This window comes from Propithecus coquereli, unplaced genomic scaffold (genome assembly GCF_000956105.1).
Source record: "Propithecus coquereli isolate 6110/MARCELLA unplaced genomic scaffold, Pcoq_1.0 Scaffold803, whole genome shotgun sequence".
In the NCBI taxonomy this organism is placed as follows: domain Eukaryota; kingdom Metazoa; phylum Chordata; class Mammalia; order Primates; family Indriidae; genus Propithecus; species Propithecus coquereli.
Genome location: NW_012154208.1, coordinates 443,097 through 469,808, shown reverse-complemented (window position 1 = coordinate 469,808; position 26,712 = coordinate 443,097).

The window sequence follows — 26,712 nt, the reverse complement described above, 5'->3', positions numbered from 1 at the left end:
CTGGACTTAGGGCGCGTCCAGCCTTGGCGGCCCTGCACTTGGGGTCAGTGCGCCCTCGTGTGCTAGGACCTGAGAACTGCACCCTCCCCTGTGTCAGGAGGGGCGGGACCCCCAGCTTGGTGGCCCCCAAGCCCCACCACCCCAGCTGCCAGAATGCGACGTCTGGCGACTCAGACAAGCCAAACTTCAAAAGCATCAGGTTCTTCAAGGCAGCCGCTGTGACATCATCTGGACCACGCAAACGTGGTCCCTCTGCGCGTTCTGAAAAGCGGCGTCAACAAAACTCGTGATGGGAAAAGCCTTTGACTCCGCTCCTCAAACTCCTGTGAGCAAAACAAGAAAGTGGAGTCTCGGCGCTCCTCTGTGATCGTGAGCGTGTGTGAGCGTGTATGAGTGTGTGTGTGTCCCTGTTTAAGCAGTGGCTGCAGGGGGGAGGGCAGAGCTCCACGCCGGCAGGGCTGGGGCCGGGTGCAGCTGCACACACAGCCTTACACAGACACACACATGCTCCAGTCGCACACATCCATTCGCTCACACGCACAGATACACACGTGTTCACACACATTCATATGCTTACATGCATGAATACACACATGTTCACATGTGCTTGCACATGAATACACATGTGTTCTCACACATTCATATGCTCACACACACGTTCACACATGCTCACACATTCATATGCCTACACACAAATACACATGTTCACACATGTTCACACGTTATATACTCACATGCATGAACACATGTTCACATGCATGCACTCACACGTTCATATGCTTACATTCTCACACATGTGCACACGCGTTTTTATCTTGTGCTCTCACACATTTTTATGTTCTCATTTTCACACACATATACATGTTCTCTCACATGTTCTCACATTTTTATGTTCTTATATTCTTATACATGTGCAGAGATGTTTTCACACGTGTTCTCTCACACTCATACGCCTACATGCTCACGCACATGAATGCAAGTGTGTTCACACAGACACCCTCACGTTGTCTGAGGACAAGCAGCCGTCGTTAGGCACAGTGCAGATTAAATCCATATTTAGGAGAAATTTCCTAAAGAGCACAATGAAGGGAGATGCGGTCCCACCCTGCGGAAGCCGCCGTCATCTCATTACGCGCGGCAGCTCGGCTCCGCGCTGGCGAGAGCTTCTCGGATGCGCAACACATTTGCTTTCGCTTCACATAAGCAAAAGGCCCATTAAAGTTATTTCCCAAACAACGAACCGTGTGTCCTCTAAAGGTGAATTTCAGACACCAGTCCAGAAACTCAGAAAACCGCCCGCGGCGGCGCCAGGTCCGAGCGTCGTCAGGGTCTGGGCTCGGTCATGGCCCCCCGGCCTGGACCGGCTCCCTCCCCCGCCAGGACCCCTGAAAGCAAGGATAAGTCTCCTCCGTGCCCCCACGTGTGGGGCTGCCATGTGGGAAGCGTTTGCCGACATTCGTAGAGCAAATGGAATCGTGCAAGCCGGGGTCGTGGAAGCTGAAGAACAAAAGGATGAAATGATTTCCAAACAATCGTTTTCGAAGAGATCATCAAGGAGCATCTATCATAAAAAACGACCACCTTCTAAAACTAAATGTTCACCGAACTCAGAACCTGAGAATTCCTCCAGGAGACCTGGATAAGAATGTTCTAGAAGCTGTATTTGTAAAGTCAAACACAGGGCACAGTCCCAGCATCCTTCCACGGACGGGGATAGACAGCCGCCCCGTGGGGTCCCTGTGCAGCGAAGGGTTAACGCGGCTCAGCAACAGGAAGGAACAGACCACTGACGCACGCCAAGGGTGATGCCTGTCACACACCCCACGCTGAGCTGGAGAGAGCTTCCATCGCTGGCACGCCGTGTGCCCCTGGTCATGTGAAGCTCTAGAACAGGCAGGAATAACCTACAGTGAAAAAACCAGAAGCGCATTTGCGGCTGGACAGGGAAGGGCCCGGCGAGGGCTCCGGGGCGGGGGCTCTGCGTCTTCACGGGGCCTGGGGCTCCATGGCGCGTGGATCTGCCGAAACTCGCCAGGCGCGCGGTTGCAGGAGCAGGGAGGGCGGGCTCAGAGGGCCCTCACAGCGTCCCGTGGCCACGTTAGCAAAGACGGACCCCGAGTCAGTCACCCGACTCCGCAGCGGAGCAGCTGTGAGAGAAGAGGGGCTCAGCCAGGCTGGCGGCCGGTAATGAAGCGAACGCGCGACAGCAGAGCAGTGGAGAGCAAAGCGACAGGCGGATTATTTGAAAAGATGAACAAAACGGACAAACGCCCGGCCGGACTGACAGGGAAAGGAACCGTCATCCCGCTGGAGCAGCCCCGGCGGGAATCCCAGGCCCCAGTTTAGAACTCCGGTCACTGATCGTCGTGGAAGTGCGTGGGGAGCACGGTCCTGGCGCCAGCACCCGGGCCACGGGCCGCGAGAGCTGCCTGCGTGGCGGGAGAGGCGCTGAGCGGGTGTTGCAGATGTGACGCGTCCAAGCGGCGGGTCTGTGGGCAACCCCTGCAAAGTGCTCTCAGCTCCTCCGCGTACTTGGAGACTCCCGCCACGAAACGTTTGAAGAAGTGGCTGCGAGGAGATCGCGCCACCCGTGGCTCCTCTGCAGTGGGGGAAGGGGGTCGTGTCACTGCTCACCCCACACCCACCTTCGAGCAGCTCTCGCTGTGGACCGGGTCGAGGTGCTCGAGCCACAGCAGCGAACGAAGCCCAGCCTCTGCGGGCGGGCGGTACCGTGCGGCAGCCAGAGGGGCCCACGAGCCACTGACTGGCCAGGTCGCGTCGGTGGGAAGACGTGCACGGCTAACACGTCCATCTCGACGCTTCAGAGGGGGGAGCTGTGTGTGGCGGCAGACAGACTTCTCCCAGAGCCCCTCCTGGCAGGTTTCTTGGCGTCTCTCCCTAATCTGTGAGTGACGTGGTCGTCACGGAGGAATGACCACAAGAAACGACCTGGCACGACGCTCACAGCAGCGCTCCAGAAGATACGGGCGTTGCCATTATCATGGCCGGCTGGGGAGCGCATGAGGCGCAGTTAGGGAATTTTCTGGAAGACCAGAGGTCTGGTTCTCTAGCTGAGACGTGTGGGCAGGGAGGGCGTGGACACTGGGGGAGGCACGTGATCTCTGGCACCGTCGACTTCACTCAGCACAGACGCCGGGCCCTGCGGCCGAGGGGCAGGGAGCCCGCGGGCTGCTCCAGGGCGGGATGGTCAGAAGTGACTGGTTTTCAGAGCAGGGGGGTCGACGGAGCATCACAGGCTTTGGCAGCTGAGGGAAGCGGGTCCTTGGAAATGAAGGTGTTTTAAAACTGACCCAGGGTGACGGCTGCAGCACTCAGCACACACACACACACGCACGCACGCACGCACACACACGCACGCACGCACGCACACACACACCCCAGACTGCCTGCGTTCTAATCCTGACTTCCTCCACTTTTACAGAGTCTCAATTTCATCAACGCTATGGATGGAAGAGCCACACACAGGCTGAGAGACCTGCCCACAGACGGCATGCCTGTGTGCAGCCCAGACACGCGTGGAGTTGGGCAGAGCCCGCCGGGGCCCAGGGTGCCTGGCTCTGTCCTGCCCGCCGTGTCCTGCCGAGATGAGCCCCGTGTCCTCGTGAGCTCACCGAGAACCTGCCCCCTCTCCCACCTGCTTCTCCCAGCTCCCGGGTCCAGGGGACAGGCTGCTGGCTTTTGGCAGGAAAACCTGCATCGTGTCTCTTTCCTGGCGCAGGTTATCTGCTCACCTCAGGCACCAACGTAAACGTCTCCCCAGGGAGTCGCGGCAGGTACCGCGAACTCCTGCCTGAGGGACGCGGTGCAGCAGCGGCCTGCGCCTGCGCGTGCCGGGCGCCTTCCATGTGTGCTGGCCGCCCGGATTCGGACAGCAGGAGCCAGGAAGGGCCACGTCCAGGCCACTAACGACGGGGTCACCGCCCATCCCAGTTTGCCCGGGACTGAGGGCGGGTCCTGGGATGGGGGCATTCAGTTTGAAAGCCAGGACAGTCCCAGGCACCCTCACGGCAACCTTGACAGTTGCCCACGCCCTTCAGGCTTTATGGGGGCCGAGCAGCGGCCATCTCTGTGCGGCGGCGCCGGGCACAGCGGATGTGGGCGGGGAGTTCATGACCGCTCCTTCCTGTTCCGATACACCCATCCCTGCCCTGGATTAAATTTCATATTTATAGGAGATCTGGTCCACAGACATACTTGTTTGTTACTGTGCCCATAACTGTACAGGTTTATATAACTATAATAATCAGTATAACAAACAAACACAAACATAAGCACATATGCACATATAATTTATATGTGAATGTAGATACATAAAATCTGTGTGTATTACACAAGCATGTGTGTACAGCTAAGTATCTATGTATTCACGGAAACAGATTGGACGACCATGATCATGATTTTCCTGGGAAGCAAGGATCATATACAAACGTAATGTAATTGTGTTTATTTGCATTCCAATATCTGTATCTCTACACAAATGTAAACACACAAACCCGCGTGCATTTGACGACAGCAGGCTCAACGCCGTTGCTCTGAGACTCGGCTGAGGCTGTTGGCCGGGCCGCAGGCGCAGACGGGGCGCAGACAGGGCGTGAGCCTTATCCAGGGATGTCGGTGTCCCCGTCACAGGGCACATCCACAGGACTCCCCGAGTGGACTCGGGGCATCTTTGCCCACCAGTGAGGCCCACGGGAAGCAGAGCCGTGAGTCTGGCCACCGGGAGCCCCAGACCGGGCCCGTCCTGAAGCCGCTGCCCCCCTGCTCCCTGCTCTGCAGCAACGGTTCGGAGGAGGCAGGTGACGCGACCGCTCCCCTGCATCCCAGGGCACATGCCCAGCCCGGGGCAGAGGACTGGCACCGACACTTCTACTCGCCTGGAGGCTCGTGGCGCGCACGGTGTCGTCCACGGTCAACGCACTCGGGGCCGGCTTGTTCACGACGGTGCTTTGACCCCACAGTCGTAAGAACGACATCCAACATTTGAGTCTCACCTGTGCGGGGCACTGTCCCTGGTACCTCTGCAGACATGCTCGGTCTGCCCACGCCGGGCCCAGCACCTGCCACGGCCAGTTTGGGCGCTCCGTCCTGCACGAGGCCACGGGCCTGGCCAGCGCCCCCGGCTGAAGAGGGGTCAGGCGTGGGCAGATGGAGATGTGGGCACGGGGCCGGGGTCACTCACAGTGAGGAAGGGTTTCCTCACTTGCCGGAGCCTCAGATACGACGTGAGCATCAGCCCCCGGCCCGACCAGGCTCTCCCTGACTGCCAGGGCTAAACCCAGCCAGAGAGCAGCGGGGCCTATCCCAGCGCCGTGAACAGCGAGTGTATGCTTCCTGCAGTGTGGACAGAACCCTGCCCTGTGCGGGGGAGGGGAGGGGAGGCTGCGCTGAGGGGGGAGGGGCTGCGGGCCAGCCCAGAGGTCTCCGGCAGCGCAGGGCCAGCTCTGCCCGGGCGAGGGATGGCTCTGTCCTGGGCTGCATGGAAGAGCCCCGCCACCCACCCACCCGTGGCCACCCCCTGGACTGCCCCTCGATGTCCGTGCTGCATGGGAACGGTGCTGGCGGAAGCCACCTTGTTTTGGGCAACTCGTGGGTGAAGTAGTTTTAAAGCAGGAAGAAATTTGCTGTATGATAACAAAAGAAATAAACATAAAGACCGTCCGAGCACCTAGGGAGGAATAGCAAAAGCCACTGATGGTGTTTACAAGTGAGTCCTGCAGCCCGTGCACAGAGGGAGGCCTGGATGGCCCCGTGCATCTCTGCACGTGCTTTCTGGGAACGGGCAGGTCGGGGTCTGAGAAAGGGGAGAAATGGGCCTGGTGACAGCAGGCCGATCGCTACTGTCATCTGGGTGAGGGACCCGGGAGGCAGGGCGGCTGTCTGGGCACAGGGCAGCCCCTCTTGGGCTTCTGGGAGGTTACGGTCAAGGTAAGACTCTGGCCCTCCAGGGTGGGGCTGCGTCGGCCAGATTTCCTGTCTGCAGCCAGGTTGACAGGAGCTGGGTGAGTCGGCACCTGTTCCCCTGCACGGGGCGGGGGGCCAGGCTGCTCCCTGGGATCTGGCATTATTGTCCCTGGCGTTTAAAGTGGCCCTCATGGTGGGACCACCCCCTCCCGACCAGGTGCACCCATGTGTCCCTGCCACAGTGTGGGGTGTGGTCACCACTTTATCCCCACTTTCTGGAAGTTTCCAACACCCCAGCCCGAGGTGCTCAGTTCTCAGGAACGTACCTGGGAGGCGCACCAAGGTAGCCGTGCTCAGGCCTACCCTAACCGGGGAGGGAATCTGGCACGACAGCGCCCCTGCGTGTGGGGAGTCACCGAGAATCTCTGAAGCCCTGGCCGCCGCCCGCCGGGGAGCGTGGCCACGCAGCTCACGGGAACAGCAGGAAGCTGTCCTCTCAGTCAAACCCTCAGCCCCTCCAGCTCTTCCTGCTCTTGGTCTGGCTGGGGGGCCGCGGCCCCACCGCTCCTTGCCGCTCTGCCCCACCATCGCAGCATCGACCTGCGCCGTATCAGAACCTAATGGACCCGCTCGGACATCCACACGCTAGAGCTCCACGGCGAGCCGCCCCGTCCTCGTGGCACGGCATCAATGCACACAGCCCCGACGCGTCTGCGTTGGCAACAACCGAGGCATCAGTCACCGGTGACCTCATCCCCCATTGATAAAACATGCATTATTACTTTCCTTCGAAGCCACCTCCAGGGACCCAGGGCCGACTGTGGCTGTGTTCCGGCCCATCGGAGGCGGTAGGCGGAGAGCATCTGTCGGGCACTCGCTGCGGGGCCTCTGCCGGGACCCTGGGCTCCTCCCCAGTTCCTGGCCCTGCGGGGACCTTCCCCAGAGGTCTGACCTCGTCATAGAGCAGCCCTCGTCCTGCGCACGGCAATCTCCTGTCTGTCCCTTCGTGCCGCGAGGTAGGCGCACACATAGCTGTGTCCCTGCCGTCTCTCCCCACCGACACACGGTCCCCCCTCGCAGGTGTCCCATGACGTCTGCTGAATGCAGCACCCGGCAAAGGCCCAAGCAGTGGGCTGAGCGCGACACACGTTGCTTTTCGCACTCATGGCGACATCCCTTAAATAGGTACAATTATCTCCATTGTAGATGAGAAAAATTAGGTTCAGAGAAACGAATAGCCCAAAGCCAGAATTTCAAATCCAAACACGGCTCTGTCTGAGACATGTCACTGTTAGACGCAGCGCAAGGAGAGACCCGGTCCCCACGCATGCGCAGGAGGCCTCCAGCCCGGGTCACGCGGGCCCCGCTTTGGGGCGCGAAGACACGGCCTGCCAGGCTGCCTCGCGGCCCCGCGGACGGCCAACTCCTGTCACTCCTCACTCACGCCTAGTGTCCTACGTGCTCTCCAAGCGCAAACACACGCTTGCCCATAGGACACGAAAACCGACACGGCTGCTATATTTAACAAAAAACACATCCTGTTGCCATGACAACCTGTGTTCTAAAATTAGAAACTGCAACACCACGGGTAGCTGCGATGAGACGAGCCGCTCCACCGCCTTCCCCGGTTCTCTGGACTGGAGCTGGGTGTCCCCGCCGCACCCCGGCAGTGGGTTCCCGCCAGCGAACTCCCCGGGATGAAGGAAACCTCTCCCCAGGGACTGCGCGCATGCGCAGTTCTGCGAATTTTAACAGACACAGAGATGAGTGTAACCGGCACCACGGCAGGACCCAGAGCATCCCGGCACCCACACCCCGCAAGCCGCCTGTGCAGCCACGGCCTCCCCGCCCGGAGCCCTGGAGCCACTGGCCTGTCCTCCGTCCCCACAGGGTGTGTTTTCAAGAGCGGCAGGGAGATGGAGGCCCTCACTCAGCACGACGCCTCCCGGCCCGGCCAGCTTGCTGCAGCACCGACGGACGTCCTCGTCGTGGCCGGGCAGTAGTTCCCGACGCGACGTGCCGCGGTTTGGCCATTCCGCTGTTAAAGGCCAGCTGGGCGATGACGACGAGAGCGGCTATGAACACCGCGGACGGGTTTTGTGTGCACAGAAGTGTTCACTTCTGCCGGGGAAACGCCCAGGGGCAGGACTGCTGGGCCACATAGTCCCATACGGCTGGCTTCGCAAGACTCAGTGAAACCACTGTGGCAGGGTGGCCGCGCCCTTTCGCACTCCCCCCGCCGTGCGCGAGGAAGTGCCGGCTGCCCTGCGCCACTCCCGTGGGTGTATTTGGCTGTGGCACGGGGCTGTCACCTAGTTTTTAGGGGACGATGCTGTCTTCCCAGCCCTAATGGACGCTGATTTCTTGCTTATAAAGAGCTAGCTGTGGCTCACGCCTGTCATCCTAGCTCTCTGGGAGGCCGAGGTGGGCAGATTATTTGAGCTCAGGAGTTCGAGACCAGCCTAAGCAAGAGCGAGACCCCGTCTCTACTAAAAATAGAAAGAAATTATCTGGACAACTAAAAATATATAGAAAAAATTAGCCGGGCATGGTGGCGCATGCCTGTAGTCCCAGCTGCTCGGGAGGCTGAGGCAGGAGGATCGCTTCAGCCCAGGAATTTGAGGTTGCTGTGAGCTAGGATGACGCCATGGCACTCACTCTAGCCAGGGCAACAGAGTGAGACTCTGTGTCAAAAAAAAAAAAAAAAAAAAAGGAGCTAGCTGAGGTTTCTGAGGCCCGTGTTTTGCAGGAGAGCTGCCCTCTAACACACGCTGTCACCATACCCTTTGCAGACTCCGGCAGATTCTCGCTGGCTTAATGACAAACAGTGACAAAGAAGCTGCTACTCCCCAAGCAGCTGGGCGTGGGCTGGCACCTGCTGCTGGCCTGACTGTCCCCAGCCCTTCCAGGTAGGACCTGCCACGGCCTCACTTCACGGCTGAGCAGCTTACGCAGGATGCGTGAGCTCAGAGCAAGATCAGGAGGAGCTAAGGAGGCGTAAGTGTGCGGGGGTCTGACGCACACTGGCCTCTCTAATGGGAAAAAGTCCTCACGAGAAATTTGTGATTTTGCCACCTGGAGACCCTGTATCTGTTCACCAAAGTGAAACGGGCTTAGAATATCAACTCAAAATGTTTAAGAGTATTCGCTACTCGAGAAAATGTAAAACACGCTGACATTTGAAAGCTCATGCATGAAATATGATAGATATTTTCCTAATTGGAGAACAATCCTAACATTTCCCTTGATGTTACCAATAATGAGTTGCCCGGTTAAAATGAACTTTTCTAAACTTTCAACAATTCAGAAAGACATTGGTCACTCGTGCTAGAGAGACTGAATTACTTTCTGTTTTCTTCATGGAGAATAACGATACGTAATTGTACGAAGAGCCCATCGAAAGGTATACAGACAAAAACGTGGGTGGAAAGGTAGACAGGCAGGTGATTATTAATGATCGATGACGTTATTTTTCTGGCTTTTGTGAGGTTTGTGGTGTTTGTCAGCTTTTAAAGTACTGGAGGCAGAGCCTGGCTGGGCAGCCTCCACCCCCTTCCCACTGCTCCCTCCTGCACACCCAGCGGGGCGGCGGAAGTGACGTGTGCCACGGGGAACGGGTGCACCAGACACAGGCATGCTCCTCCCCCGTCAGAGGCCCCAACACCCTCCCCTCCTGGCTCCCCTCTCCTGGAGTGTGGACTGGACCACTGACTCCTTTCGACTGCCTGGAGCACGCAGAACGAGGGGGTAGGTCGTGCAAAGGCTGCGGCTTCCGTCTTGCCTTCTCGCTGTCCTCGCGCGACACCTCCCACCCTCACCGGCCTACTGCGGGGAAGCCAGCCGCCATGTTGTGAGCTACAAGACAACGCACGGGGGCCTACGCGGCAAGGAGCTGCCAACAACCCGCTATGAGCAAAGGCTGAGTCAAGAGCCTGTGAGGACCTGAATCCTACCAACAACGACGTGTGTGAGCTTAGACGTGGAACCACCTCCCGCTGAGCCTCCCGATGAGATCGACGCCCCCACTGAGCGCCTGACGGCAGCCTCTTCCACGACCGTGCGGCGGAGGCGCGAGGATTTCTCAGCACAGCAGCTGCGAGATCATAAATGTTTGGGCGTGCGCCTGTGATCCCGGCTACCTGGGAGACTGAGCTGGGGGGACGGCTTGAGCCCAGGAGTTCGAGATCAGCCTGGGCAACATAATGAGACCCCATCACAAAAATACAAACAAATGAAAATAAAAAAATGTTTTTTGTTTTAAGCTATTAGGTTTTGGGGGTAAACTGTCTGGCACCAACAGGTAACTGACACGTTTCGCATCTGCCAGACGGATGCAGAGTCGGGCAGAGGGGAGGACAGAGCCCCTCCCCGACGGGGGGCACCTGCGTGGGACGGTTCTGACCTGGGGAGGGCAGGAGCCCCCCCCGACCGGGGGCACCTGCGTGGGACGGTTAGTGAACAAGAAGCAGAGTCCACCGTGTGAAGCAACAGAAACGTGTTGCTGTTGATCCGACACCTGTCACTTCTCTCACTGAACCAGGATGGTACCTCTGCCATGCGTCTAGGCAGAAAGACCTGTCGTTCAGGAATACACTGGGCTACCCACGATAAATACCCAGGAAACAATGGCTTAACCCAGGAAGTGTGTTTTGCTCATGTAGCAGCAACGTGGGGGTCGGTGGGCGTTGGTGCTGACCCAGCAGCAGGGTTGGGAGTGGAGGCCTCTCTCTGGCCATTGCGAGATGGCTGCTGTTGCTCCGGCCACTGCGTCCACTCTCAAAGCTCAGTGCCAGCTCTTTGGCCATTTTAATGAGGAAAGGAACAGCTTTCTCGGGTGTCCCTGGCAAGCTCCCACTACTTCTCCTTGGTCAAAGCGCCGTCACTTGCAGACCCCGGCTGTTCCCTGGGGAGGAAGCAGTGGCTTCTCAGCATGTTCCCTGCTCAGGGCAGCGCCTTGCTTAACGCACCTGCCTTCTGCTGACACCTCCTCCTCCTCCGGGGTGGAGAAGGGTCTGGCCGGGAACCCGACTCCTCATCACGGTTCAGATCGTAACCGTGTTTGTGATTTTCTGCGCATCCCCGGGCTCCGGTTTTCCCAAGGATAAAATCAGAGGCCAGGTCAGCCACAGAAGTGTGAGGTCCCTTCCACGTCTGATGTTCCACAGGCTACGCGCCTGCCTCCGGGGATGGGCCTTGGCGCCACCAGACCCGGCGCAGCATCGCAACCTGGCGCCTGCCCAGCGCCCGCCGTCTCCTGGAACTCGTAGCTCTTTCCAGAAGCTGCATGTCTGACAAACGGTACCAGCTTCCCGGGCAGCTCCCCGTCTTGCACGTGTTCTAGGTCCGTGTGGCGCACGTCACTTTGTAGAGTGTTTTCGCACACGGGTTCCTTTGGCCCCAGCTGTGTCTCGTGTGAAGGTGTGACCCCTCTTTCCGGAGCGCTCCACGATTGCCCACTTGGGTCCGGCGGAGAAGCCCACGGGGCCAGACAGCAAGGTGGGGGCAGGAGGGAGGCCTGGGCCCCCCGATATGGCTCCCTGGGGTCCTAGGCAAGGCCACCCTGGCCGTGCTGAGGTCGGGACCAGCGGACCCACAGGTGACGTCAGCAAGTGAAGCCACCTGCTCTTTGTGGCTGCAGGGACACTGACGGGGGGCTGACGGGGACCCCTCGCCCACGCACGCCCCCTGGAGGACACGAGGCCTCCTGCCTACCCAGAGACCTAAAGAAAGGCCCCTCCCGGGTGGCATCTGAAGTCGAACGTTCCACAGGCCGCTCTTCCCCTCCTACGCACGGGACGTCTTAGATGCTCAAATTGCCGAGAGAGCCATCATTTAGGACCAGGGGGTGTCCGGGGTCAGAGATGAAGGACCTGTGACCCCCGCTGCCCCACTGGGGAAGAGGAGGCCCTGCCGTCAACTCGGGTCCCACGTACAGGAGTGGGAGGCCCGACAAAGTCTTGGCTACGGGACCGTGTGTGGGACAGGACACGAGGCTGCGTGTTCACTGAGGCGATCTCAGTCACGAAGGAATCTGCGGGCTTCGTACATCACGCGCAGCCAGCCCACCGTGGAAGGATGTGCAGGCGCCAACCCCGCCGTCCACGTGAGGGAACCGGGGCTCGAGACGTGGCTCGGACGGGCCCGCACACGAGGGTTCAGAACCGGCAGCCTGGCCCGGGGCTTTCAGTCCGGGGCAGCTCCCCGCTGCTCTGAGCCGTCTGGAGTGGGGCGTGGGGCTGGCTGCCCCTCCCGCCCTCCCAGGGGCAGCGCCTCCCGAGCTGATCCCGCCCGGCTGTCCAGGAGTTAGGCCCGGCCACCTGCTCAGGTGACTTCACAGGGCGCCAGGTAACATCCCCCCGCAGCTCGCAGCTCGGCCAAGGACAGGGACACGTCCAGAGAGGTTCTCCTAACTCACGGGAAGGAGCTGGGCCACGGCAGCACCAGCACCGTCCCCCACGGGGCCGTGGGCGCTGACCTTTCCCGACACCGTGGCCCGTCTCTGTCTCTCCCCACGTTGCAGGCCGGTGAGCTCAGTAACTGATGGTCGTGAATTTAATCCACCAAATTCAGGGGCCGTGTGTTCCCACACAGCAGACACCCGGAACACCTGGTCACCCCTCACAGATTCAAGTTCCTCTAGCATTTATTGAGTGCCTTCTGCATGCCGGGTCAGCGTCTCCACACACTCCCGTGCCCGGGACCACGTGGCGGCTGACCTACATTGGACACGTGTGCCCCCTCGCGGGCAAGGGCTCCGTCCACGGCGCCGCCGCCCAGCTCCTCCCAAGGGACCTTCCGAAGTGTCTCAGTGCAGGTGTCATGAGCGGGGAGCAGGTTTGGACAGGTGGACCCGGATGAGGATGCGGAAGCCGCCACTACCAGGAGGGTTTCTTTATTCCCAGGCGTCCTTGGTTTTGACGCAGGGACAGGATTCGAGAGCAGCCCTCCCCCGGCCTGCTCCCTGCCTGGCAGGTGAAGACAGCCTGGCTGCTGGCCTCTGCGGGAGACGCTCTCGGGGACGGCGCCCCGTGTGGGGTGCAGAGGTTGGCCTGCCTGTGACTCGGTCACTGCAGCGCGTGCTGGTGCCAGGAGCCTTTCTCTCCACGCGTCTAGGAGCTGTCTGAGCTCAGGGCTGCACCTGACCCACCTCTGACCCACCTCTGTGCACCCAGAGCCCGGCGTGGGCGCAGGGACCCCGCCAGCTCTCAGAGCACCGAGTCGGACAAGCCGACCGTCAGCAGTATGGAGGGTCGAGAGTGAAGTCCAACTGCCCCGTATCGGAGCAGTCATGTCAGCCCGCTGTAGCCAGCTCGGCAAAGAGCAACTTTGTAATTCAAAGAGGGAATAAAAGTCTGTTCTTAGGGGTGCCGAGGGCTGCAGGACTGGGGGAGAACGTTCATTGCCCCCGTCAGCGCCCTGCCGAGGCCAGCGCCGCGCTGTCCTGCCGTCCCCCCGTCCTTCCTCCCACACGGCCCTGCCCTCGCCGAGTCAGCCTCCCGGAAAGGCTGCCTTCGCGCCCATCTGCTCCCGCGGGCTCATCCGCGGGGGGCAGCCAGCGCAGTCGGAAGGAAAGAAAGGCAGATGCTGTAGGTGACATTTCTTTGGCAATCCCGAGAGAAGACGGGAGTCTGGACTCAGGGAAAGGCTGTGTGAACAGAGACGGCTGGTGCCCACCCGCCAGGCCGGAGCTCAGGGCGGACGGGCCCCACCCGAGACCTGCGCGTGCAGAGGGCGCGGCGGGGCCCGCACCGTCTTCCCGGGCCCAGGGAGCGCACGCCGGTCAGCTGCACGCTGGCCATTGGCGGAGTAACCCGACAGTGTCATACATCGCCAAGACGAAGCCGCCGCAAACATTGTGGGGGAGGGAGGCTTCAAAATGGGTCAAAATCAATTAATTTCACCCCAACACCTTTTGTCACTGAATATTCACGACACCTGTGTGGTGGGGGCGCGAGCTTCTTCCCCCCACACTCACGTGCCAAGGCAACGTGGCGGCTTTGTCTCCCGCCACGGGGACGGCACCAGCGAGGCCTGGCCTGACTCCTCCGTTTGCACGAGTCCACCCGCCGGGGAAAGTGCGCCTCCCGGATGTGTCCCCTCCCTCTGCTGCTCTGCGCAAGGGACCGGGGGCCGGGGAGGTTGGCTGAGGAGACGCCGTGGCCTTGGAGGGGACCCCACCGCTCTGGGTGACGCCTGGAGCTCTGCAGGCCTCTGGTGGGGGGTCCCTGGCTCAGCCCCGCCCGGCCATCTTCCCGCCCCTCTGCGGGGAGCCCAGGCGGTGGCCGCTGCTCAGGCCTCTGCCGCCCCCGGGGGCTGTGTTGGGTTTCAAGGCTCCACCCTCGCGCCGGCAGCTCCTTTGCGTCAGCACAAGCCTCGGATGGAGCTCCGTCAGGCAGCTGGTGTCCCCAGGTCTCCCGCGCGCCCCTCTGTTCCCAAACAGCGAGCCCCGAGCAGGGACGCCGACACGCGGGCCCCGGCACGCACAGAGCCGCGTCTCCAGCACGATCTGAACGCCGAGGCTTGCTGTGACGGGTGTGTCCGGGAAACCTCCCTGGAACCATCGGCGCTGTCCGGCTCTGCAGACTCGCTCACCAGGTGCCACAGCCGCCGCTAGGACGGGTCTTAGGAGGTGAGGAGATGCCGCCGGGCAGACGGACGCCGCGCTCCCAGTGACCCGGGCGCCCTCGGGCAGAGGCGCCTGCAAACCCGCCGTCACCTGCGGCCGGGAGGTGGCGGATCCAGGACAGCCGCGGGAGTGGTCCTTGCCTGGCACCCCTCCCATGGCCCGGGAGCCCACCCTCCCTGCCCTCCTCCGCGTGACGCGGCTCTGCGGATCCCGGGGAAGGCAGGCTGGGAGCGGCGTTGGGAGCTAAGGGGGCCCAGAATTGCAGAGCACGAAGTTCTCTGGAAATCTCTCCCTCGTGTCACAGATTGAGAAACTGAGGCAGAGAAGAGGGAGAGCGGAGGCTGAGCCGGGTGGCTAATTGCAGAGGAACGTAGAGCGGGGATGGCCGCAACTCCTGTATGGGGTCGCTACACGCCCCCCTCCCCCGACACAGCCGTTCCTGCTGAGTCCTGCCAAGCGGTGACCGATCACCCAACACCCACAACGGGATGTGGAAGGGACATTGAACCACGGGCGCAGCGGCCTTCGTGCCAGGAGATGTCGCTGTGCGGTGGGGGGGCCACTGCCAGACGGACTCGGCACGCGCCCTCCTGCCAGCCGTGGCTGGGGTCCGCGGGCGCCTTGCCCAGGTGGGGGCCTGTCCCCTCAGGGTTCGGACAGCGCCCCAGGTCACCGCCAGGCCCGTCGGACGATGCGCTCTGATCACTGGTCACCTCTGTACCGTCCACGTCATCCCAAGGGACATGTCCCATGGTGAGGGGTGACACGGGGTCCCTCGGGCTCCAGCGGCAGGAGGAGGAAGGACTCACTGTGCCTCTCGCTGGGCAACTCACACGCGAGGTGGACCACCGGCCTCCTGCTCGGACAGCCGATCACCTGTGCTCGCTACCTTCCCCTGACCCTGACCTGGGACGGAGGCCAGGCCTCCCTGCTGCTCCATCCCCAGGCTCCCGTCCAGGACTCGCGGGGGAAGCTCTTCTCTCGGATTTGCAGGTGCTGGGAGCTCAGAGTCCCTCGTAGGTGGAAAAGCGCTTCCTCCCCCGCCAGCCCCACCTGCGGGAGCAGACAGCACCGCCCTCCTCGGCCCATAAGCAGACGCTTCCACACGGCGGGGGGACCGGACTTAGGGAGCCTGCCACGGACCTCGTGCCACCTGGAAAATGCCTGGGTGAGGCAAACGCTGCTCTGAGCTCTGCCGCTTCTCAAGGGTGGACGCCGCCCCAGCCTCTCCAAGGGCACGTGCAGGCGGATCACGCGGTGCCGTGTTTACCCGTGTTCCCCACAGAGCAGCGGCTGAGCCTGCAGCGCTTCGTTAGCCACAGATGTAAAACACACGTGGACTCCTGGAGCTGTTTTCTCCACAAAAATATAGCCTTAAAGTTCAAGTTTTCGTAATTTCCAAAACCAACTGATCGTTTTTGTGGCTGTAAAATAGGACCCGTGTAGTCATGTGTGACTTCGTGACATGACTGAATCTACGAGAGATTGATCACAAACATTCAGCTGCATGAATCTGAATTAGAAATTGGGGAACCGCCCCCTCCGCGAGCCCCCCCCACACGGAGGGACACAGACGGTGACGTCTGCAGGGATGGCCGTGGCCCAGGTGGCAGGGCTGCGGACACAGGCCCTACCCACAGAGCCGCTGGAACCCAGAGCCTTGTCCCATGGGACTCTGAGCCCAGTGTGCCTGGGTCTTCTGTTTATCAAGAAACCAGAATTTCCAGGTTATTAAATGTTCATAAATAACCTAACCTTTAAAATAAGTCTCAGTCTCTCAAAACGTATCCAAAGTTCAGATCCGGCTGCTCTGTATAAATGACACAACTGGCTGCACCGCACCCCCCCTCGCCCCGCCCCGGCTGCTGGTCACGCCCTCCTCCCGTACGCGGTGGCTCGTTCCCCGCACGCTTTCCGGGACCAGTGAACCTCCGAAGACCCAGCCCCGGACTGTCCTCTTCTCTTCAGGTGGTCAGGAGGGACAGGGATCGAGCCATTCCTGACCACCAGGGACTCACAGACACCCCCAGAAACTCAGAAGAGGGACACCCAGGTGTGACACCTGTGATTTCCAGAGTAGTCGAAAGACTGTCATTTTACAGGTGTGGGCTGGACCAGAAAACACTGCGTTGTCACCGTAATCGGCAGGAATGCGGGAGGAACGTCTTTCCTGCTGGACGGTGTCATTTGCGGGGCTTAAGGAATCCAGTCAGCCCGTCTGAGTCCAAACTCACTCCACGCAGCTCACCAACTACACCAAGTCTGTGCCTCAGTTTATGTATCTGTAAACTGGAGCTGATGCTACGTATCCCGTGGCTGCTAAGAGGAGGAACCAGCAGGGCTCGGGTTTTTGGGACACGGTCTGGCACACGGAGCCCCCAGGGCAGCTCGGCTGCCAGCACCATCGTTGCTGTTCTAGTCACACTCCGCCCTTCGAGGTCCCCAAGGGAGGGTGCGCAAAGGACAACAGAACAGCTGCACGTCGTCTGCCGGCTCTGGCCTCACTTCCCCGCCGCAGGTGCTGCCGAGGGCTGCAGCACGCACCTGCCCTGGCGGCCTGCTCTCACGCCAAGTCCCAGCCTGGGTCCCGACATCTTACCCACCTGCTGCGGGTGGGGGCACAGGGCCTCAAAGGGAGACGGGTGTCCCACAGCCCCCCCGGGGAAAGCTCCGGGAGGTGGCACTGGTCCCCACCCCCACACGCCCATCCCACAGATCCAGGGTGGGTCTTCTCCCCCCAAGTGCCCTCCTCGCAGGGTTCTGCGCCGCTGCCCTGGCCGGGGCTGACAACGGGTGGGGGGCAGCTGGCAGCTAAGGCGGGAGCAGCACCAGCCTCAGGCACACGGGAAGCCTGCCCCCCTGGAGCACCTCTGAGTCGTCCCCAAGCTGCCGCTAAGCCGCACTTCCCAGCCCTCCTTGGGGTTCTCAGTGGTCACGTGACCCACTCTAGCCAATGGAGTGTGAGCAGAGCCACTGCCAAGCCCGGCCCGTAGTCACCTCCTCCTCCACCAAAGCATCCCTCCCCCGTCCTCCCTCCACCGGCCCAGGTCCACAGCCAGGAAGACCCCGGAAGCCACGAGTTCAAGACGGCAGAGTCTCCCTCAGGGACCCGGCCGCCACCGACTGGACGTCATGGGCCAGGACGGCGTCTGCTTGTGTCGGGCGCCGTTTCGGGGTTTACCTCTCACGGCGTCTCGCGTCACAGCGCCCTGCACCGCCGCTGCCCCGCCCAGACGCCCCGACTCAGAGCGGAGTCGGCCCAGCATGCCGGAGCCCAAACCCCTGCTTTCCACTCTGTGCCTCAGTTTCCTCACCTGCACAATGGGGCTCAGAGTAGTTGCTCCACTCGCAGGAAACCTGCCGTGCAGCTGCAGCGCGCGGGGCCCACAGGGAGGGCGACGCAGGCGCGTCCTGGTGGCGTAGTCCGTCCGCAGAGACGGGAGCAGCGGTGACACGACCTCCCTCACCAGCCAGGCCGCGAAAGACACTCACATTCCTCACTCTCCCGTTAGTTATCCTTCCTCACGCCCGAGGCCCCTCTGCCCGATTTAACGGAAGCCGTGCACGCAGCTGGGAGGCCTGCGCGGGCCCTGCCCGCTGGCCCGCTGAGCGCAGCTGTGGGCTCCGCCTGCGCAGACCCCACCCGCAAGTTCAGATTTCCGCCCGGAGACGGCGGCCACTGCGTCAGGGAAGCTTCGACACAGGCTCACCAGACAAGGCGGTCCCTGCGCTCTTGGTGAAGTCCTTTAGGGCCCTCGGTCTCCTTTTCTATAAAGGCAGCAAGCCAGAGCTGTCTCAAGCAATCAGAGAGGATTAAAAACGATTAAACCTGAAGGAGGAGGGGGCTGGAGTCTCAGCCCCTTTCCCCCTCCCCAGGCTGTGGGAAAGGTGGTTTCTACCGGGCGGTGGAGCTTCCCTGCACACACAGGTGTCGTCTCACCTGCAGGAGGAGCCACTCAAGCTTTCCGGGCAAAGAACACCGTGTCCAGGCAGCGGCTCCCACCACCTTGACCTGGGGGCGTCTGGCAGCTCGTTTTGCTTAACGCCCTCTCGAGCGCCCAAGGGACAGGAGGGGCAGCCGAAGAGAGGGGATGAGTTCAAACTTGGGCTTCTTGGTTTGAGTCTCTCGCGGATGCCCAGGTGGGAGTTCCGGAGGGCATTTAAAATGAGGGCTGGTGCCCGGGAGACAGGGCCAGGCTGGCAACCCAGACCCGGGTCACCAAAGGAAGGTGAGGGTGGCAGCTCTGCGCGCAGGCCCCGCTGCGGAGGGAGCGTCTGTCCCGGGCTCTCCCTGGCCCTGGCGGTGCTGGCCAGCCGGTGGCTGCCGGGTTCTGTGGTTTGTTGAGACAGCTCCAGCCTCTGCCTCCGCCTTCCCGTCACCTTCTCCGTGTCTCGGTCCTCCAGGGCCCTGGTGATGGATTCAGTGCCCACCGAAGTCCAAGATAATTGGACACCAGCATCCTTAACTAATCCCACCTGCAAAGACTCTGTTTCCAAACAAGGCCACACTGGAGGTTCCTGGAGGACGTGACTCTCGGGCAGACACGACTCAACTCACCGCAGTAATGTGACCTTCCTCAGATCCTTACGCTGCGGGCTTTCGGACGGGCACGAGTGGCCGGCCCAGGACCACTGGGTGTTTGGAAGGAGGAGGCAAGAAAACACCACCTAGGGGCAGGAATCCGATGGGCGGATGCCAGGACCCCAGGGGCAGCTCGCTTTGGCCACAGCAGCCACACAGGCTACGTGGGTGTCCCTGTTCACGTGGCGAGTACCCATCACTGTGTCCTAAACCACACCTCTGATTTCTTCATAGAACAACGTCCCCTCCTTGTTCTGCTTGGGGAGATGAAAGCCGGGCTGATGGGAGTTGTGTCCCTGGGTGGGGGACAGGTTGGGGACGGGGGGAGAGGTTGGGGACAGTGACAGAGGCCCGGCCCAGCCCTACTGCCCGCCCTCCCTCGCGTGGGTGCTGGAGCCTCCTTCCTGCCCCGCCTCACTGCCTCGAGGCCACGCCAGGCGCGGAGGGAAGCCAGGTGCTCAGCTCGGCTGCCTTTGCCAGCCTGCCGCGTCCCACTGCACACGATGGCGTCCGGGGAGCGTTTGGGTCTCACTCGGGCTGCAGCAACTGCTGCCTCAGGCCGAGGAAGCGGCAAACAGGAAACACACATCCTCCGCGGGATGGCTGGCGCCCTGCACAGCCCACGAGCTGGTCTCCTCGGGAGCTGAGAGCCCCAGGGCCTGTGCCCACGGGGTGCACTCGCCGACCGTTGCCGGGATCGAGGCAATGGTCCAGTTTAGGACCCTGACCATGCGGAACCCAGGCGTGCAGTCACCCACTCCCAGCCTCAGTTTCCTCGATCACGTTGAGGACAAGGATGACAGGAGGTGAGACGCTAACATGCTTGCGAGGCTTCGGGGACGTCGGCCTGTGGCATTTGTGACCAGACACTTGCTGAATGAATGGTGAGGGATCCCTGCGTGTGGGGCTCAGCTAGGGCACAGCGTGAGCTCGGGGAGTCCCGGGGCTCCTGGGACGGGCCCAGAACGATAGTTTGTTACCTGCAGGGGCAGCTTGCAGAGCTGTCACTCTGCCGTGGGCTGCACGGTTGCTGGCCAGCAAAGAGGAGCTTGTCGGGGCCATGAACGTGGATCTCACAGGCCACATGGGCCTGGCAGGGTGTGAGGCAGGGAAGCACAGGTGGCGGGGGGTGGGGTGCTGCCATGGGAGGGGCTCACAGGACTCCCCAACTGGGAGGGGCGGGGCCCACCTCACCGACACACCCAGAGCTGTCACCAGAGGGCAGCAGGGATGGTCTCTAATGCACAGCGCTGAGTAGGGCAGACAGGACTGGGCCACGTCCCTCTCCGGTGTGGGCTGCCCCCTGCGTGCACAGCAGGGCTGCGGGGCTGTTCCGTCCCTGTGGTGCCGCCAGGCCGGGGTCCAGTGATTCTGGGGCTCAGCGTGGCTGGCGCTGCGCACACAGCAGGCCCCGGGCGAGCACCTGCCGACCGGGTTGCAACCTAAGGAGGGCTCGGACCCTGCCTGGGTCTGGGAGTGAGAGTGAAGCCCCAGAGACCCCCCAGCCTCCTGCCAGCAGCCCCTCAGGGCCTGGGAATGGCCATGACCGGCACGCGGTGCTGGAACTCGCCCTCCAGCCACCAAACATCTGGTTACCCAGGTTGGATGGAAGCCTGCGCCGTGGCCCGAAGTCAACACGGAGCACGTTCCCACGTCCAGGCCCGGCCCGCTCCTCCCTCTGATGTTAGAGCAGGACGAACATTGCTTTCGCGATGCTATTCGTGATAGGCCGGGGGAGCCAGGCGCCTTGGGAGGGATCCCAGGCTGGCAGCTCCAGCGCCTGCCTGGGGAGGGGAGCAGGGCTGCTGCCTCTCCCTCGCCCCTGCATTTCAGCCCCAGCCCTGGGCCTGCTGCTGTGGCGCTGGGGCTCCGGGTGTAGGGGCTGTGTCCCAGGGCAGGCGCTGAGCCAGGTGGTTTCCTGGAGATGGCGGGACAAGTGCAACCTTCATAGCAGCCCTGCGCAGGAAAGGGCGGGTCCACACATGGCAGGAGTGTTGGGGGGGTTCCTTGTAGGAGGGGGCGGGTCTGTGCTGGGAAGGGGCAGGTCTGGGTGCAGCGGGGTCCTGCGTCACCCGTGCATTGGGCTGAGTCCGTGCAGTCTGCGCGGGGCTGGGCACCAGAGGTGGATTCCAGCCAGGTCTGACCCGGCCTGGCCACCCTCCTGGGCCCACCCAGCAGGCCCTGCCCTGTCCGCACACGGAATCCAGGCCTGCTGGGGTTTCGGGTGGAGAACCCAGGAGTCGGCTCCACGCCCCAGGACGCTCACCTCCTGGAACAGCTGACCCTGAGGCTGTCGGGGGACCTCGCAGACCCCCCGCCGACGTCAGCTCGAAGCACCTGTGAGCCGCACCCTTGTCGGAGCCTGAGCAGCCTTGGTCCAAGTTCGGAAAGAGGGAAGCAGCGCAGCCTGCCCTGGTCGCTGTGCCTGCAGCCCTGGCTTCCCGGACTCCTGGCTCCAGTCTCTTCCTTCACGTGCTCCTGAGGCAGGAGCTGACCCCTCCAGCGCCCCTCAGACACTGCCTCTGTGGCCCCCAAACTCTGTGGGCTCAGATCAATTCTACCCGAACCACTGTGTGCCCCTCACCTCCCACCTGAAGCAACGGAAGCCATGGCCCCTCCCGTGACCCTACCCGTGCACCTGGCGGTCCCAGAGTTGACCTCAGACCAGTGGGACGTGGGGGCCAGTGGGCAAGCCCCTCCCCGTCCCAGGGGACCCAGCAAGCCTCACACTAGGCGGGAGCAGCCCAGCCGCGTGCCTGAGTGCAGCTCCTGCCTCCCCGCACCCGCCCCGCTTGCCATCCTTGGTCAGAGGCGGCACCGAAGTCTGATCCGTGGGCTCGGGCTTGCGCCCTGCTGTTTGACCGTCTCAGCGACAAATGACTCGGCAGACGGCTCTTGGAACTGAACGCTGATGCCGCAGCTTCCCCCATGGGGTCGGGGCATCTGCTCTTAGTGTCTTCCAAACCCAGCGGTAAGGAGGGACATCGGCACCCGAGAGGACCCCCGAAAGGTGCCGTCCAGAGTCCTGCAGCTGTGAACGAGGGTCACGAGGAGCAACTCAGGTGATGGTCTTGTCTCCGCCAGCAGAAGCCGGGGGTGGGACGTCCACCATGTGACCACGGTGCTTCCAGGTCCCTGACTGGACAGCAGAAGCCCAGGACGCCCAGCTGGAGCTGGACACGGCAGCTGCGGAGGACAGCCCAGAGGTCGAGTTGGGCCCGGGGGGTGGGAACCAGGCTGGAAGCCAGGAGGGGTCTGCCCCAGGTGCGTGGGTGGCAGCGCTGGGGACGCAGCAGTGCCCAGGGCAAGGTGACAAGGTGGAAAGGGGGAGATGACAGCTCACGGGAGAATGACGTAAGAAACTGCAGTGGTGATAACCACTAACGTGCTCTCCAACAAATGCTCTTGAGCATCTGCCACACTCCAGGGACGATTCCCAGCGCCGGGGTGGAGCACCTTGGAATGCTCATGGAGCACGGGGCCTGCCAGGAGCCTTGGTGCACAGGTCCCACAGTGAGCGGGCGAGGTGGGCTCAGGGCCGGGCGCCGTCCTGGAGGGCGGACACCAGGGCCTGGACAGATCTGCCACGTCCAACCCTCTTCATCTCTCGGTTCTGCTAGGACTGGACGCTTTTGGTCCCCTCAGGCTGCTGTGACAAAATACCGTACGCTGGGTGTCTTACTAGCCACAGACACTTATTCCTCACGCTTCTGGAGGCTGGAAGTCCAAGACCAAGGTGTGGCGGACTCGGTGTCTGGAGAGGGCCCCTTCTTGACCCACAGACGGCGTCCTCACTGTGTCCTCACGTGGTGCAAGGGCCGGGGAGCCCTCTGGGGCCTCTTATAAGGGCACCGATCCCATTCACGAGGCTCCACCCATGACCTGATCACCTCCCAAAGGCCCCACCGCCTGACACACCATCCGGGGATGAGGCTTCGACATACGATGTGCGGACACGAACGGATGGGCCGTGGCCGTTGCTTTCTTCTGACGCTTCCCTCTTCACGTTTTCTGGGTCCCCGTGCGGGGTCGCGCCGGCAGAGTGTGGCCGGGCCTCCTGGGAGCAAGGCAGGGAGAGCCGAGCCAGACGGGCAGGCTGGGGTCGGAGTCGCGGGAGACGCAGACGCACAGCGCGGGGAATCACCTCAGTAGCAACTCGGTCTGGGAGAAAACCCTCCAACATCTGCCGCTCCAGCCCCAGATTTCACACCATGGCCACTGACGCCCCCTTTCGAGGACAGCACAAGCTCTCGGGAAGGGGGCGCGGCCCGCAGGCGGAGCGGGACACCCCTAGCTGCGCTGTGACCCTCGGCCCTTGCCAGGGACTGTGAGACGCCTGGCGCCACTAGGCGGGAAACATGGGGAACAACGAGTAAACACGGAACACGCTGTAGTGGGTTGAATTGTGTCCTCCAAAACTATGTGCTCGAACCCTGACCCCCACGCCCGTGACTCTGACCGCATTTGGAAACAGGGCCTCTGCAGGTACAACCAAGTCAAGGTCGTACTGGAGTAGGGTGGGCCCCAAATCCAAACGCTGGCGTCTTTATAAGAGGAAGGGGAGGGACATTAGCAAATACAAGAGAAACACACAGAAAAGAACTCCACGTGAAACAAAGGCAGAGATCGGAGAGACGCGTCCACAAGCCAAGGAGCACCAAGGCCGCTGGCTGCAGGCCGGGCACAGACGTTTCCTCGGACCCTCCCAGGGACCAAGCCTGCGACACCCGGACCTCAGCCTTCTGGCCTCGTGCTCTGGGGGAGAACACACTTCCGTTGTTTCCGGTGCCCCAGTTTGTGGTAATTTGCTGGGAGAAGCTCTGCAACACTGACACACGCAGGGAAGGAAAGTGAGCAGTTCGGCTGTGGAGACAAGTCCAGAGCCTCCTGCTTTGCTGGCTTTGCCGTTTTCCAATCGAGTTAGTCTCAACAATCTAATTTATTATCTGGTGATACTCTGAACACTTGCAATGAACCCTTTCTGCAGAATAGGCTTCAAAAAGCGGAAAGTTCTATGGCATTTATTTCTCAATAACGTCGAGGATGAGCAAGTCGACTGCATGTGGTTATTGGCAGGTACCATCCACCTTGGGGCCACGGCGATAATCCTGAATTCATGAAAATCAGAACACAAATCTGATGAAAATGTATCAGCATCCACTTTAAAAAGTCGGTTGTTATTCATAAAAAACTGTGACCAAAAATCATAATGCAACACATGCAGATACAGAAGGTGCATTTACATACACTCTGTGAAGCGTGACTTTTTATTTAGATCAATTCATTCTTCTTCTAAATTAATTGCGCTCATTCCAATTTCGAGGCTTCCGCACGTGAGCAGCGAGGCAAGAGGTGCTCATGTGTGACTCCATGGGCAGAGGAAAGACCCGCAGTTCCCGGTGCCAGCTTTCCAGCCACTTACTCAGCGTCATCGGGTGTTGCAAACGGCAAACCCGTTACGCTAATTCCAATAAAGGAGTCCAATTTTTAAAATTTAATTCATGGAATCAAAGTCAAACCCTGAGAAATTTATCCTTTTGGAAGTGAAACATCTGATAGTATTGTGAATGCAGTTCAGTCAAAAAATTCAACATTGAAATAAAGTTAGTTGTTTTGCAGTCATAATACACACGCGAGGTTTGGTGGAACGCGGCCCTGTGCTGATGTTCTTGCTACAGTAAAAAGCCTAAGGCTGTGTCCTCGTCCTTTTGTGCTGCTGTAACAGAATACCTGAGAGCGGGTAACCGATGGAGAATGGAGATTGTTTCTTCCAGTTCTGGAGACTGGGACGTCCAAGGCTGAGGGGCCCGCATCCCACAAGGGCCTTCCCGCCACATCCTCCCATGGTGGAAATCGGAAAGGCCACAGAGTTTGCATGAGAGCGAGGAGGGAAGGGGTCGAACCCACCCTTTTATCAGGACCCCACCCTCGCGATAACAGCATTAATCCCTCCGTGAGGACAGAGCCATCGTGACCTAATCACCGCTGGAAGGTCTCGCCTCTCAACACTGCTGTATCAAGGACTAAGTTTCTACTAACAGCACGTGAACTTTGGGAAACACATTGAAACCGCAACAGGAGAGAAACCTGGAGTTGGTTATGGTGCAAATATAATTCATAATTTTGTCAAACAAGTTACGATGGTCTGCCAGCCAAAAGAGAGGTCGCAGCCATCAAATTTTAAAAATTATATATGCATGTAAGAAGTCTTACAACCTGCGTCTACAAGCTGTAGACCCAGGACGTTGGTGCCATATTTACTCGAGAAAGAGGCCTGAGAACTGGGGTGACGGCAGATCCCAGTCCAAGGGCGGAGAAGACGCAATGCAATGGCCCAGATCGAGCAGAAAGGCAGGAAAAACAGGCCCATTCCTCCTTCCTGCACCCTGTGTTCTACTTGGGCCCACAACAGGTTTGGTGGCACCAGCCACTGGGGAGGGCGTCTGCCTTAGTGAGTCCACCAATTCGAACGCTCACCTCACCCGAGACACATTCACGGACACATCAGAGACGGTGTTCAGTCTGGGCACCCTGGGCCCACTCACGCTGGTTGGTAGAATTAACCATCTCACACACGCACACACACACATGCACATACACGCACACACATACGCACACATGCACACGCACACACATACACACACAGGCACATGCACACACAGAAACTGAACTATGATTTTTTGTGATTCAGTTGATGTTGAATAAAAATACATATCATGGCCACACATTTTTTCTTTCTTTGTCGCCTATCACGAATTTAACTTTAGGAATATATGAGTTCTGTAAATCAACCTAAAATGTCCTAAAATGCTATTAATGACGCGTTACAAAAAATATTTTGAAATCTTTGCTTAAAGCGTTAACTAACTGGAGTGTCAAAGAACCTTAGCTTTTAGAGATGTAAGCGAGTACAATCACTGAAAACAAAGCCCAACAGGAGGGTGTTGAAATGTAACTCTCTGAAAGAAAGGAAGCCAGAGTTTCGTTTCGGTCATGATGAAGTAACTTCTACGGCTCCGATTCTCCTGCCAATAACAATAATAAAAGAAAAAAATAGGTTTTTAATTAACTAATTTGAAACCTTGAGAGAAACTATATTGAAATGAACCTGGAAAGGATATAACCCTCGAAACACAGGAACGCCCGCCACTGCAAACCTTAAACCCTTTGGAGGAGAATGATGTTTTCCTCTGTAATTTTTTACCCACAGACAAGAAAATCAGACTTGCTGCTAATTCAGATATCAGAGTGAGCAAATGAAGTTTCTAAAATAACTGTGATTAACAGTTCAGTAGAGGAGAAATATATACAAAATGGAAGATGGAGAACTTCAACAGAGAATGGACATCTATAAAAAAGGTCAAGCAGACATTCTGGAACTGAAAAACACAGTGTCTACAATGAGAAAGTCATTGAATGGATTTAAAAATAGCCCGGACACTGCTGAGAACAGAGCTGGTGGACTGGAAGTCGGTAGAAAATGTCCAGGATGAACAGAGAACCAGGGTGAAAAGGTGAGGAGGGAACAGACCACGCGAGAGGTGGAGTGGCACCCCGTGGTCCCCTGGAAGTCGGGCAACGG